Here is a 12,124-nt window from a genome sequence, read left to right as displayed (position 1 = left end):
GGAATAATGTCACTATAATTGTGTTATATGAATGGGCCCAGAGGCCCTCTTGTTTCCTCTTCTAAACAATAGTAGGTAGGGTGGAGTGACCAATAAAAACAGAAGCCAAAGTCAACAATTAGTAGAACAACTAATTCTGGCCTGAACCCATATAATGGGACTGCATATGACTCCTTAAGATCTAACCGCTAATTGAACTAAAGAAAAGTCTTTCAGTTGGTTCAGTGCACTTCTATACTATCACACTTTATGCTATGCTTTCTAGACACTGTTATTTTACAGTTAAGCCGTTTCTATAGCATGACAAAAAACAAGCTGTTACCCAAATTAGAATTTTAAAAAATAAAAATAAAATGCTTCTAAACCAGTGCTTCTCAACCTGTTTTTGACTTTATTATGAATTGGTACAAACAGAATCCAAAGTGCCAAAGTAGTTTACCTTGAATTAACCCAGCAACCACTCCTAGCTTCTTTGTTCTCCCTCAGTATTAAGGAGGGGGAAAATTTATGGGGTGTGATGCCCTTATTTTCCCCCATACGCCCCCATAGATACACCCCTGCCCTTAGCCATTGCCCAGAACGCATCTGACTTTCTAAGCCAAAGGCAGCAAAGGCATGTAAATGATCAACCACTTTTGTTGACTGGAGGCTTGAAGAACAAGGTGACATTTCCCTGAGTCAACCACCAGCACGAGAAGTAAAGCAATTGTGCTACTAGCACTGTCCCCTTCAGGAATGCTACCATGCAGCCTGTGACTCCTGTCCTTTCATTAGGCCAGAGGTAAATGGGAGTAGCACACCCTGTTACAGCTCTAAATAGCAGTACTATGTATGTGTGCCCCTAGATAACATTTGATGTGAACCACAGCTGTGCTGGTATTATTGGCACAGAAGTTAAGTGGAAGTCATAAGGCAGCACGCCTTGTCCATGAAGGGCCCTCATGCACAGCTTTCCCTGCCCTCCTCCCTCCGCCTTTCTTATTCCTCTGGGGGCCACTGCATATGTAGGTTTCCTTTTAGAGGAGAAAGGAAATCTCTTCTTTTCTCTTTTGTATTTATCCAGAGGGAAAGGGGGAAATCTGAGTTACTTTTTTACAGACAAATTGCAGCAAGCACTTTGCAAAACTGGAGTCTCAAAGGCAGTCAAGTAGATCATCTGAACCATTATGTTTTAAAATAGCGTTACCATGGTCTACTAAAAAGTCAAATACATGAGTTTGTGGACCCTTCCACACTGACCTATATCTCATGATCTGATCCCAGGTTATCTGCTTTAAACTGGATTATATTTGTCTCCACTGCCAGATAATCTGGGATAAACAGATAATCTGGAATCAGATCCTGGGATATAGGGCAGTGCAGAAGGGGCCTGAGAGCAAATAAACCCTGAATTCTCACTGGAACCTAAAATGACTGGATAAAGGCTATCATAATATGTACATATCATGACACAATATGCCTCACTGGAAAAAATAATCATGCTTGGTTAAGTAGAAGGCAGTTGAACAAGAGGAGGACTACATTGCATGTGTTTGTATGCCTTCAGGTTGCCTGTCATCAGTCTCATGCACTTTGTTGGGTTTTCTTAAGCAAGCAATACTTAGAGGTGGTTCTGCCAGTTCCTTTCTCTGAAATATAGCCTACTACAGTATCTAGTATTCACGAGTTGTCTCCTGTCCTTGTAGTAACCAGGACTGACCCTGCTTAATATCCAAAATCAGACAGAGTCAGGTAACTAGGAGCCATTCTACACAGCCCTATATTCCAGAATGTCAAAGCAGAAAATCCCACATTATCAGATAACCCAGTTCAAAGCAGATATTGTGGGATTTTCTGCCTTGATATTCTGGGATATTGGGTTGTGTGGAAGGGCCCTTGGATTAATTTTTGAAAGCCTGAATTTGCAAGAGCAGGGCAGTTGATGACCAAGGCTCTTGGATCTCTCATAAGTTAGAGTTCACTGAATAACAGATAACAGCAACACACATACACCTGATCTCAGTAACAGGTGTATGTATGCTGCAGGTAGCAAGCTGGTAGCAAGCAGCAAAAAGCTATGGAACATCAAGGCACAACAAAGATATTATTTACCAACATGTTTCCAGGTCTAGAGGTACTAAGATAAGTATACGTCCCTCCATCCCTTCATTTTACTCACCTCACCAGGGATATTTCCAATACATAAGGGTCCTGGGCATAGTTTCCAAAGAAGCATGCAGTAGGTTAAGCTGGAACTAGGGTTGCAATAAAACTCCAAACAGCAGGTGGCAACAGAAGGGCTAGAGAATAGTGCAATCATATGGGGTATGTCACAATGAGTCAGAGGTGCAAGGCATGCAACTTTGAATCCTGTATGGGAAAAGAGTTAGGGGGCTGTACATGTGCTTGGAAGGTCAAGTGTGGTCCTTGGAAAAGCCACTGATGCCCTCAAATCTTCAATGTCTTCGCCTCAAAAAATGCCCACAAATCCTTTAAAACAATGATAAACATATTCAAACATTTGTTTTGTTTGTGGTTTAATATCCCACTTTCTCCCAAAATGGAATCCATAATGTTCATATTGTTGTGGGTAAATGCTTAAATTAAAGATATCCACTCCAATTCCAAAATGCAGCCTGGATGATGCAATTCTGGTCAATAAAATGGTACCCACAATAGTACAGCTGGACTGTGGAAGCACAAAAAAAAACACAGCAGATGTGGCCCTCTGAGCTCTACAACATGCCCACTCATGTAACACAGACTTCCAACAGGAAGGAAGCAATTCCTTCCTTTTAGAAGTCAAAAGGAAATGTTACATGGCTACATCCACAGATGTTGTCAGTCCAGGAGGATAAGCTGCTCCAGCCAAGTGTGATTCAGTGTTGGATCTTTCAGAGAGGTAAACACATCATTGTGAAGAAGGCTGTGAGTCTCCTCTTGTGCCCCTGTTTGATAGGCAACTTGAAAAGGTCTTGATCTCTCCTTTGTGTCTTGAAACTAGATGTGGAGGAGTGGCCAACCATTCAAATAGAAGAGTTTTCTCCATAAAGTAGAATGCGTGGCTGCTATGTTCTTGATTCTTCACCCTGCTAACTTATTAAGAAAGGGCTAGGTAGTGGACAGATGCAGAACATGGAGCATTTGTATCCCAGAATCCTACAAGCATGGCCATTATGATGCAATCTGGGTGATTCTGGGGATTGTAGTCCCAAAACTGCCCGATGCTCTGTAAGACAATAAGACAAGATTTATCAGTGGCTCTCTTAATAGAGGAATGTACCTCAGGCAACATCTAACAATGTTAAACTCCAGTGTCAACTATAATTGAAATGGTGGTACAGATTAATATTTCTTATTCAAAATGCTTGAGACCCCAAATGTTTTGGGTTTTGAAAAAAAATGGATTTTGGAATTTTTTTTTACTTATATGCATATAAGTAAAAAATGAGTAATCTTGGAGATGGAACCCAAGCCTTAACACAAAATTCTTGCATGGTCCATATATACTTAAACACATAACATGAAGATAATCTTATATACAATATTATACTTGTAGTAATTTTATGCATGAAACAAAATGTGCAGACACCAAACTAACAGAAAGTAAAGGTGACACTATCTCAGCCACCCATTCGGACAAATTTAGAGTATTTCAGATTTCCAAATGACACGTGACGGGTGCTGCAATTCTAATAGGCAGCCACCTCTCCACAAAAGTCAACATTGACACTGAAATATAACACCGTCTGTGTTCTGTGAGTGCAGCATTTTTCCAAATGAAGGATCAGGACATCCATAGGGATACCAAGGTACTTGTTTATAAAGCTGTTGTCCTTCCAACCCTGGTATATGCTTGTGAAACGTGAACTGTCTACAGATGTAACACTGAACTTCTGAAATGATTTCATCAGCGTTGCCTCTGAAAAATCCTGCAAATCTCTTGGAAAGACAGGCAGACAAATGTCAGCATTCTAGAAGAAGCAAAGACGGCCAGCATTGAAGTGATGCTCCTACACCATCAATTCTGCTGGATGGGCCACATTGTCCAAATGCCCGATCACTGCCTCCCAAACCAGTGACTACTCTCCCAACTCTAGAATGGAAAACAAAATGTTGTTGGACAGGAAAAGAGATTTAAAGATGGGCTTAAAGCTAACCCTTAAAAACTGTGGCATAAACACTGAGAACTGGGAAGCCCTGGCCCTTGAGTGCTCTAATTGGAGGTCAGCAGTGACCAGCAGTGCTGCAGAATTCAAAGAGGCACAAATGGAGGGTGAAAGGAAGAAACATGTCAAGAGGAAGGCGTGTCAAGCCAACCGGGACCGCCTTCCACCTGGAAACCTATGCCCTCACTGTGGAAGAACATGCGGATCAAGAATAGGGCTCCACAGTCACCTATGTATCCACTGCCAAGACACTGCACTTGGAAGGCCATCATACTGGGACAATGAGAGATCACCTAAGTTACTTATAATTGAGAGAATGCCCTGTATACATATATTCTGGAATGGGAGAAGTTATTTAAGAGGAAACTCACTGCTTAACACATAGCCTGTGGCTGAATTGCTGTTCGCCCACAGAACATACATTTTTCATTATTCAACCCATTGGCTGTTCTCAGCATGCCTCTACAATAGTCATTTCAAAGGTATGTGGACAAAAACTAACTAAAGAGAGACCTGTTAGCAATAGTTAATATCGGTAGTAGTTGCTCTGGGTGTCAAAATGTGTTCTTTCAGCCCCATCACGTTCCTGTTATTCTTCTCTGAAACTCAACCTTGCTGTTACAACGTGAAATCAGTAATCTCGGAGGAATGTATGGACATTTGATGACAGTCGTTGATCACTGACATTTGCAAGAAGGACCAATTTCTGCAATTGCAAAATAGGTTTGCATTTTCTTAAAATCTTCTTTTTTAATGTCTGCCTGTCTTGAATGTTGAATGTGGTTAATGGATGAGCCACATTCTGCTTAAAATAGCTAGTCTGTTTGCTTTTCATTGGCATACATATTAACCTTATTGAAATGTATTAAATATAAAAAGTACTGCAAACACCAAAAAATACTGTTTTTGAGAAGTGGGATTTTTTTTCCTGTTTGATTAGGAATGTCACTCTTTTAAAAAGGATGCATGACTCCTTCGAAAATAAAAACCTCAGAGGAAGGTCACTCATCAAAATGGATTCCATGATTCAGCATGGATTTCGTATTCACGAAGGCTTTCTCAACAATAGATATGGGGTAACTATTCAACTGTAGTGAGCATTCAGCATCCTAATCTACCAAGGAGAACACTGAGAACTACTGGAGCATATTTTTCTGTTCATTTCCTGAAATGAGTGATCACTAGCATTGGTTCTCAGCTTTAAAACTGGTTCTTTGAATAGCCTAAAAAGGAAGTACAGTTAAGGATAAGGTGCATCCAATATGCATTCTTTCTATGTGCTTTTCAGTAACTGCTTCCAAGAAGTCATCAAGGGAAGCATTAGGTACAACCCAATGCATTCTAGTTTTATGGCAGAGTCCAGCATAAAACATAGTATAGCACTGACATCAAAGGCACAGCAATAGTACATTTCAGGTGAGTTACAGATGATAAATACTAGGTAAAATCATCATTCATTCATCCATCAGGTGGGGAGTCTCTAAGCAACCATGACAATGCTATTAAATTTCTTGGCAATTCTAACAGGAATTTCTGCAGGTCATTGCACTATATACATTAGAGCCAACTGATGAATAAAAACCACCCAAAATCTTCAAAGGGGACAAGAGCAAAGCAGACAGTGATCTCCCAAAGTGGAAAGTACATGAGGCACAGGAGGTTGCTCCCTTGAAGACCTAAAGCCTTATACTCTCATGCCTGTGGCACTAGCTCTTAACTCAAAGTGCTGCTCTTATGTCAAAGTTGGGATGCTCTTAAGTAGAGGTCCCACTGTAATATGTTTATATGGTTATGGTGTTCAATTTTTGGATTTTGTGATTTTAATATTTATACTAGGATGTTTTAATGCTTTGTTTTAATGTTATTTATGTCTTATGTTTAATGGTTTTAATTATTTTAAATTACAGTTATAAGTGAGTGTTAGTTATTATGATTTTTTTTCTTTCTATATGTGTACGGCATTGAAATGTGCCATTAATATGTTGTAAACCCCCTTGAGTTCCCCCTGGAATGAGAAAGGCAGTATATAGATATAGTGAATAAATAAATAAAATAAACAATGTTTTGTAAATATCACCAGGTTTTTCCTTCAGTGAAACATATGCTTAGGACTACAAAACTATTTCTGCATTGTACCTTTGACAACAACAAGGAAATTCAAATGGGTTCCCCTAGTTATGTATTTCTGGGGGCGCTTCCAGACAGAATTAAATCACGGGTTTTAGTGAGAGGCAAAAAATCCTGGGACTTCATGAGATGTCCACATACAGACCAGTTAGTCCCAAGATTTCTGCCTCCGTTGTCCAGACTTGATGCTTTGTTCCAAAATGTAGAGGTTCCCCACAGGACTTCTGCCGGAAACGGGCAGGTTTTTTTAAAACCCGCAACATGCAGATATACGAATATGCAGAGATTCAGTTATGTGGATCACAGCAAAAGTTCCATTCTATGTGCAGGGCAGAGAAACTGTGCCCCCCACACATTTCATAAAGTTTCTGGCACACAAACCTTCTACTCAAGTGTCACCTTCTGTTTAATGAATCGACCAACCAGGAACCAACCAATCATGAACAAGCATCTAAAGCCCGGCAACAAACCCAGAACAAACTGAGATATTCCAACACCTGGAAATCTTGTGCTTTTTGGCTTTGTAGCGATTGCTTCCAGATTTACAGTGAACAGCGTCTGGCCACGCTCCTGTTTGCTGCAGAAGCTCCTAGGATAAAGGTACTGTCTGGATGGGCCCTTGATTGCCATGACCTATGAATCAAAACCATCCTCGTTCTATGTCCACAGAGGCTTTATCTTGATGTTCTTTTATATAGGTTTTTTTTAATAGCAGTGGTGATACATTTACCAAAAGACAATGCACACGAGTTTTACTCGCTGTCAGAAAAGCAGATTGAAATGCATAGTGTTGTGCAACCAGAACATTTATTGTTCTCTTTCACTAACAATGAGAAAGGAAAGAGTATCTGCAGGAAAAAATAAAAAAGGTAGACAGCAAAGAAAGCCTATGAAAACTCATAGCACTTACATGTTGTTAATCACAATGACATTGAGCACATGGATGTGTATAAATAAAAAGTTATTTTCCCAAACGGGGATTTTATTTTGACATGTTTGTCTCCAGCAATTCTATCTCAGTATTTAGCTAGAATTCTTTAGAACTTATGCATAAAAGACTAGCTGAAGCAAATGTCACAAAAAGCAAACCACAGGCAGAAGGTCATGTTTATTTAACTATTCCTGGTGCAAACATATTTTTAAAAATCTGACTTGTTGATGCATTCAAACACGGTCCCTGTCATCTGCAGGATGAAAATGACTGCTTTCAAATTAGTCATCATACAACAATCTAGAGCTGTGCTCCTCCACAATTACAAGATGTTGGTGGCAGAACTTAAGAGAATATTTGGGCAAAACCTGAATCATCCAAACAGGCCCCAGCAGCACAAGAAACACTAAAAGAATGCAGGTCTTAACTGATGAGCAATGTGAGAACATGGCAATGTTACGAGGATCAAGCAAACAATCTACAAAGGAATAATGAACCCTTGTAATTGATGGAATAGTGAATTTGGCTCCAGGTTGCCTCTTAGATACAAATCTTAGGATTTCATTAGGAGGTAAGTGTATCCAGAATAAGTCATATTTCATGCTATACACTTTGATTTTGCATAAACTACCTTGGCTCCATCCTCTGGAATTCTAAGATTTGTAGTTTTGGGGATTGAAGTGCTATAATTATTACGGTGGGCCAGATTTAAAAGCAAGAAGATGATCTGGAGGTTGGAAGTCAGAAGCAAGTCTAATGATATCTTCCCAACATCATAAAAGAGGGCCATGAGTGTGATACACTACACAATTTTAACACTATGATTCCATTTTAATTGCCATAGCTACATCCTCTGGGATCCTATGGTTAGAGTTATCTGGCTAAGAATTCTAAGAAACCTTCCCTTTATTATGGCAATTAATATGGCACCATAGTACTGTAAGTGGGTAAGGTGACAGGCCCTTGCATAAGGTTCCCTTTGCTGGGTCACTAGGTCTCTGGGCCACCATTTTCCCTGACAAAGCACCTGAAGTAGTACTGTGAGAAAGTTAAAATCATTACAATCAGCAACAGCCTCCCAAAGGGGAAATGGAATGAGCTGGCATGGAGGTTACAATACTTATCAAAACCAAGGAACTATAATGAGAAAATTCATGTTCCTGTATATCAGTGGTTCTTAACCTGCGGGCCACGGACCACCAGTGGGCCGCAAGGGTGAAAATCTGGTCCGTGAGCCTCCTTCCTTTTTATTTATTTATTTTATTTCTGCTTCTTTTGCATCACCTGTCACTTCTTCCCTGTTGCTGACCATGGCATATGTTCTGTATCAGAAACTAGAGCTGATGTGGTGTATCCAATGCAATTTTCTAAATCACCACCCCAAACCAAATTTATAGTTAACCAAAAACTCATTCGTAACCCTTTTGGTATTAATGTTGGTCAAACAGATCCCTGGTCACAGTGATCTCTGGTCAAGTAGTCCCTGGTCAAGTGGTCCCTGGTCAAAGTGGTCCCTGGGCAAAGTGGTCCCTGGGCAAAAAGAGGTTGGGAACCACTGCTGGATATCAATCTGTCTTAAAATCTTAAGTCTTACAGTCATTTTCACCAGATCAGCTTGCATTTATAAATCTTTGGACACTAAGAATGATCGCAAAAACATGCTTTATCAAAGATATCTCAAACATACAAACCAGCCTCAGCCAGAGGCAACACCAATTCCAAAATCAAATATCTGGAATAAGATTGCAAATAAAGACACTGGGACATTTTGTCATATTTTTCCTGGTGTGAATTATAGCACCATTTTATTTATTTATTTATTTGCTATATTTACACCCCACTCTTCTCACCCTGAAGGGGACTCAGAGAGGCTTACAAACTACAGCAAAAAATCAATTCTGTAGTTTTCAATATTATATCTCTAAGTATCCTTTTGTTCTATCTTTTGTTGTTGCTTATTCATTCAGTCACTTCCAACTCTTCGTGACCTCATGGAGCAACACATGACCAAGCTCCCTGTTGGCCCCAGCTCCTTCAAGGTCAAGCCAGTCACTTCAAGGAAAATATCCATCCACCCTGCCCAAAGCCAGCCATTTTTCCTTTTTCCTTCTATTTTCCCCAGCCTCATTATCTACTCCAAGCTTCCCTGTCTTCTCATTATGTGGCCAAAGTACTTCATGTTTGCCTGAAAAAACCTGAACTATTCAGATTTTTCAGTGAATCCAGTAATCCAAATGGATTTAAGAATGACTAAATTCAGATTGCTCCTCACTTAGAAGTATTATAAAGGAATGCTATTGGCAAGACTAGAACTGAGCTCATTGAAGTTAATCATTAAGGCAAGACTGTTAAGACAAGAAAGATTGATATGGTAAGATTTGCATGTCAACAGGAAGGGTGAGGAAAAACTAACAAGGATTAGGCTTGGAAACAAGATAGGGTTTTGTCAAAATATTCTGTAGTTATTGTGTATTCCAAATATGCATCAATACAATTTCCAATAACAAAAGGAAAAGGGGGGATCATCTCATAAAGTAAGATAAGTGTAACGAACTGTGCCAAAAGTCACGTAAGCATCAGTTAAGATTAAAAGTTGCAAATTTATTAGAACATGAAAGATGCATGTGTATAGTTCTGACCGACAGGATAGCATTTGGAGGTCACGGTTACCTAGCTAAAGCACATCATGCATACAAGCTATTGTCTTCATTATGGTACAGTGCTGAGCAAGGATAAACAGCTTGTTTCTAGTTGCATCTGATACATGCTGGACCAAAGAAACAATACTCTCTATATGCATGTTTAGCCTGCAGAAGAGGCTGAGAGGAGACATGGCCATGTACAAAGAGGTGAATTCATATGGAAGGGAGAACAAGCTTGTTTTCTGCTGCCCTGGAGACTAGGATGCGGAACAATGGCTTCAAACTACAGGAAAGGACATTCCACCTGAACATTAGGAAGAACTTCCTAACTGTGACAGCTGTTCAGCAGTGGAACTCTCTGCCATGAAGTGTAGTGGAGGCTGCTTCTTTGGAGGCTTGAACTTCCAAAAGCTGAGAGCCACAATTCAAGAACATCTGGAGCATCACACAAGTGCTTGCCATGTTACAATAAAATTGCCTTTCTTATAGACAAGACACAGTTCAGGTGCAAAAACAGCTTGTCTGTTTGATGCTGAGGGTTTGGTACAGTTATACTGTCAATCTACAGTTTGCAGTTGTTCTTATCTTCCACTTGCATGTTATTTTTGGATATGCTGCATTCTTATGGTGAAGAGGTTAAGTATAATTAGAAGAGAAAGGTAGCAGAGCCCTAGAACCTAGATTTTTTTGTACTAAATACCCTTTATATCTCCCAACCTGCAGGCTCACAAAGAAGAGATTATAAATATGGGCAAAGGAATGATTAGAGCATCGCCCTCTTAAGGCATAGTTTTCTTCAGTTCCAAAATTTCCGTTTTTGCAGAATGTGAGTCATTAAAAATCATCCACACCTAGAACTAATATATTTTCTGTTTTCACGACCCCATGGCAGGTTTGCCTGTTTGTTTTGAGACTCCGGGGATACATAACACCTATTTTTAGAGAATGAGACAAGGGGAGTGTATCCATGCTGGTTCTCTTGGACATCTCAGTGGGTTTCGAAATCATCGACCTTGTTATCCTTCTGGGTTGGCTTTCTGGAATGGTCTTGGGGGCATTTCCTAAAGGATCGGATTTAGATGATGGTGCTGGAGGACACCTGCTTGGACCCTTGGCCATTGTCCTGTGAGGTTCTACAAGGTTCTATTCTTTCCCGCATACTTTTCAACATCTACATGAAACCACTGGGAGAGGTCATCTGGAATTTTGGGATAGGATGCCATCTCTACTCAGATGACACACAACTCTACTACTCTTTCACTCAACTCCAAGGAAGTTCCCCAGATCTTGGACCAGTGTCTTGAAATTGTGATGAGGGCCAACAAGCTGAAGCTTAATCCAGACAAGACAGAAGTCCTCCTGCTTAGTCGCAAGGTCCATCAGGGTATAGGGTAGCAACCTGTGCTTGACGGGGTTACTTACTTACTTACTTACTTACTTAGGCGATCCCTCATTTTCCGAGGATGATTGTCTTCCAATATTCTTGTGGGTCCGTATGTGGCTGTGGAGCCCTATTCTTGCTCTGCATCTTCTTCCGCAGTGAGGAGGGCATTGGTTTCCAGGTGGAAGGCGGTCCCAGTCGGGGTTGGCTTGATGTGCCTTCCCTTTGGCACGCGTCTCCCTTTTGCCCTCCATTCGTGTCTCTTCAAATTCTGCAGCACTGCTAGTCACAGCTAGTCACAGCTGGAGTGGTCAAGGGCCAGGGCTTCCCAGTTCTCAGTGTCTATGCCAGAGTTTTAAAGGTTGGCTTTGAGCCCATCTTTAAATCTCTTTTCCTGTCCACCAACATTCCGTTTTCCGTTCTTAAGTTCAGAGTAGAGCAACTGCTTTGGGAGATGGTGGTTGGGCATCCGGACAATGTGTTCGAGGTTATACTCCCCCTGAAGACACAGGTCCGCAGTCTGGGGGTTCTCCTGGATTCATTGCTGATGTTTGAAGCTCAGGTATCGGCCATGGCTGGGATGGCCTTTACACAGTTAAAACTTGTGTGCCAGCTGCAACCATACTTCAAAAAGCCTGACTTGGTCATGGTGGTCCATGCCTTAGATATATCTAGAATGGATTACAGTAATGCACTCTATGTGGGACTGCCTTTGAAGATGGCTCAGAAATTGCAATTGGTACAAAGATTGGCAGACAGGTTACTAACTGGAGCTAACTATAGGGATCATACCATGCCCCTATTGAAGCAGCTTCACTGGTTGCTGATAAGTTTCCGAACCCAATTCAAAGCGCAGGTTATCACCTATAAAGCCCTACACAATTCGGGTCCAGAC

General features: G+C 40.7%; 1 long non-coding RNA gene across 1 annotated transcript in view; it reads right to left on the bottom strand.

The window, feature by feature from the left end:
- Nucleotides 1-12,124, bottom strand: part of LOC132776210 (uncharacterized) — a 78,559-nt gene that overhangs the window by 18,732 nt on the left and 47,703 nt on the right. The gene's annotated exons all lie outside the window — the stretch shown is intronic.

The sequence above is a fragment of the Anolis sagrei genome, chromosome 5 (genome assembly GCF_037176765.1).
Source record: "Anolis sagrei isolate rAnoSag1 chromosome 5, rAnoSag1.mat, whole genome shotgun sequence".
Classification (NCBI taxonomy): Eukaryota; Metazoa; Chordata; class Lepidosauria; order Squamata; family Dactyloidae; genus Anolis; species Anolis sagrei.
Note: the sequence above shows the minus strand (reverse complement) of the source record. Positions and strands in the feature narration are given on the sequence as shown.